The sequence below is a fragment of the Coffea arabica genome, chromosome 11c, assembly GCF_036785885.1.
Source record: "Coffea arabica cultivar ET-39 chromosome 11c, Coffea Arabica ET-39 HiFi, whole genome shotgun sequence".
NCBI classification, from domain to species: domain Eukaryota; kingdom Viridiplantae; phylum Streptophyta; class Magnoliopsida; order Gentianales; family Rubiaceae; genus Coffea; species Coffea arabica.
The window spans coordinates 7,283,930-7,287,256 of NC_092330.1; the positions used below are offsets into that span (position 1 = coordinate 7,283,930).

At 38.3% G+C, this 3,327-nt stretch overlaps 1 long non-coding RNA gene across 1 annotated transcript; it reads right to left on the bottom strand.

Annotated features, from left to right (window-relative positions):
* Positions 1–292: 292 nt before the first annotated feature.
* Positions 293–2,849, bottom strand: LOC140016685 (uncharacterized). Its single transcript, XR_011822884.1, has 3 exons — positions 2,627–2,849; positions 1,205–1,265; positions 293–485 (listed from the first exon to the last, which is right to left on the bottom strand). It is a non-coding gene; the product is annotated as an uncharacterized lncRNA (long non-coding RNA).
* Between the last annotated feature and the right edge of the window lie 478 nt (positions 2,850–3,327).

The following is a 3,327-nucleotide window of genomic DNA, read 5'->3' on the forward strand; positions in this document are numbered from 1 at the left end:
ACCAAGTTTCCATTGGATTATTGGATTATAGGCATGTTCTTATTAAGTGCTCCGATGAAGTAGATTTCAACCGAATTTGGACTAGAGGAATTTGGCAATTGGGTAACTATCCAATGCATGTGTTTTGATGGACCAGGGAATTTCATGTGCAAAGAGAGTCATCTCTAGTACTGTGACGACCCCACCTCCCCCTGAGGCGTACCAAAGGGTTTGGCGGACCGCCTGTCCAGCTCTCACCAGAACTCACTCACTCAAATCACGTACACACATCCATGGACCATAAATAACATCCACAATTCAAGCTTATAATTTACATTGATAGAGATCAGGGTACAAAATCTCGATATACTTAAACTAGTTCAAAACATATATAATCCAAATACAAAATGTTCCATTCGAGGAATAGCGCGAGTACAAGTCAAAAGTTAAAAGTCAAACAACTAGACTACGCTAGTCTTTACATATCTCACGCCTCGCTCGTACCCCTGTAAGGAAAACAAATAACGTGGTATGAGCTAAAAGCCCAGTGAGGTTCCAAATAGCAAATTGACCAATATTTATAAGTACAAGTTTTCGATATAGCAAAGTAAGGAGCATGAAGAGTTCATAAATGTGAGCAATAACACGTCAAGTAGAAATCTCAAAATGAGCGAGTGTAAAAGTTTTTCAAAATCAACAATAATCCAATAAGCAATAATCAATCCAAAGCATAAGGATACGGATGGCCCTCAGGAGCCAACTTCCATTCATCATCAGGAGCTTGATCACGTAGTAGTTGACACTCCGTCAACTTTCAAGTAAAGGAACCAATCCAGTAGAGCACCACTTACACGACTCTCCGTCCACCATTCACACCCCCTACTGGGCCCAAAATCCTCAATAAACATGGGTGGTAATACTCGAGTATACCGATTAGCCGAGGAGGTATCACTCCACTCGACAAAACAAGAGACCCAGGGTTCGTTACCCAATCGACCAAGCCCTTGCCGGCTCGACTAGAGTAACTCGCCACAGGGTTTCTGGAATTCCAGGAAGTGCGCACATCAAGTATATCAAGTCAATTGCAATCAATGAACAAGTATATCACGTAAGGGCAAGTGCGATAAAGTACACTCTTGCCCTATTCACGTATATAACAAGTACTCATATTGGTCACGTATCCAGTTCAAGTATCTAGTGTAATTCAGTATTTGAAAGCACTCACCACAAGATATAGTGCCTTTACTGGTCACTTTCAGGTTATACTCCGAGTTCGGAGTCCAAATCTGCGATAAAACTCAATTTGAGAACTTTGAAACATGACTAGAGTTCGAAACTTAGACGTTTCGTTCAATAAGAATCAAGAAATTGAAATTCACTTGGACAGTAGTCGTGAAACACTTGCTCGCCTTTTTAAACAGTAAAACTTTGTAATATTTATACTTGAAATTGTCTTGCGAGTTGAAAGTACAAGGAAAACATACTTTGAGCAATCATTATTTCATTTCTCAAGGGTACAAGTTTGTCCAAGTCCTAACGTATAACACTCAAGAAACATAGTGGTCAAGGTTCTCGCTAGTTCAAGTAATAAGTACTTAACCTTCACTCAAGTCGCTAATATAGTTTTCTAGTCCTCGAGTAAAAATTCGGGCAGCATGCCCTTTGTGTTTACCTAATTTTCCAGCCTTTTAGGCTTCATTGTTTTCCTCAAACACAACCCAACATTATACATATCAGCAATTCATGTCAAGAGCCGTTCCATAGGCTCACAATATCATAATAACAAGAATCGTATTAAGTACAAGTGCAGAAATGCAATTTAGTTCAAAACAGATTTGACGTACAAATGCGGAAATAACATATCCGAGGTTACGCTTATCGGATTAAAACGAAACCTACGCCGTTTCGAAGCTAAGACACAGAGATACAACATTCATGAAGGTCACTTAGTCCAGTTCCTAATGTAACTCAGTCAAATTCTCGAATTACTAAACCAGAAACCAATTCGTCGGCTGTTTAAACGCAGAACACTGTAATGGTCATAACTCAGTGTACAAAAGTCCAATTCAGGTGTTCTTTGAGGCATTTTAAAGCTACTTCAGAACACTACAACTTTCATGTTTTGGCCCAGAGCTAAATCAGTACGACTCCCAGTCAAAAAACGTGATAAACTGGACTTAACTGATGAAACGGACTGCTGGGAAATATTTAAAACAGTAAGGGTATTTTGGACTTTTCACATCCTACGTTGCTCTGATTGAGCTGAAATTTTGTAGGCACCTATAAAATGTCATTCTCTACAACTTTTCTTCTTTGACCTAAGGCCAAATCAGCCTCTAACACACAGATACAAATTCGGACAGAATGTAAGCAAGAATTTCCAGAAATCTGAAATCTTTAGTTTTTAGTGGAACTTTCCTAAATTTCTTGATCTAATCACTACCACAACACCTTATGAAACCTCAATTGCAACATATAAGCATCTTACAACAATTTGGGTAGAATTTCCATAAGCCCTAGTTCATCAAATAAATTGGGGAAAAACCTCTAAAACATGCTAATCATCCATGATTCCACCACTATAATCAACTACTAAACTTAATTTAACAAAATTGAAAGAAAAACTTAGAGAGATAAGCTCTCTTACCTTGAATAGAGGACACAAAGAGTAGCCCAAGCTTTCTCTTTCCAAAATTTCACCACAAATCACTAACTAAACACTCAAAGGTGAGTTTAATCGGTTTATTTCCTTAGTTTTCTCACTTTGTAGCTAGAAATCAAGAAGAAATGAAGAAGTTTTTCTCTTGGTCTTTCCCTCTCTCTCTTATTTCGGTTATGGAGCAGAAAAATGAAGGAAATGGAGCTTAACTTGTCTTATAAGGAAGTAAGAAGATTAAGGCTAATTGTGTCCACAATTTTTGGCCAACACTTGGACTAATCTTGTCCACAAATTTTTCTCTTTCTTCCCTTACATTTCTAGCCTTATAATTTCGGTCAAACCAGCTGCAAATTAGGAAGATATTTTGTGCAAAATTCAATAAGCTTGTTTGGTAAGAAAAATGGTGGTCAAGCGGTGCGTTCAATCGGTAGTGCGCGGGACCCGCCGGTTCGCGCCGTTTTTCTTAAAAACTCACGTACTAGGTTTTTTTTTCTTCCCATTCACTATCCTTATATCATTGCTACTACTCACACATTATTTTTCACTTAAAAGTCACTTTTAATCCCCAAATTGATCCCTGGCCAGTACCGAAAATTTATCCGGCGGAAATCGCGAAAACCCTAATTTTGCTCAAATCTTGAAACCGAAGTGTAAAACCCTATTTTCCAAGTTCATCTGCACTTATTGTT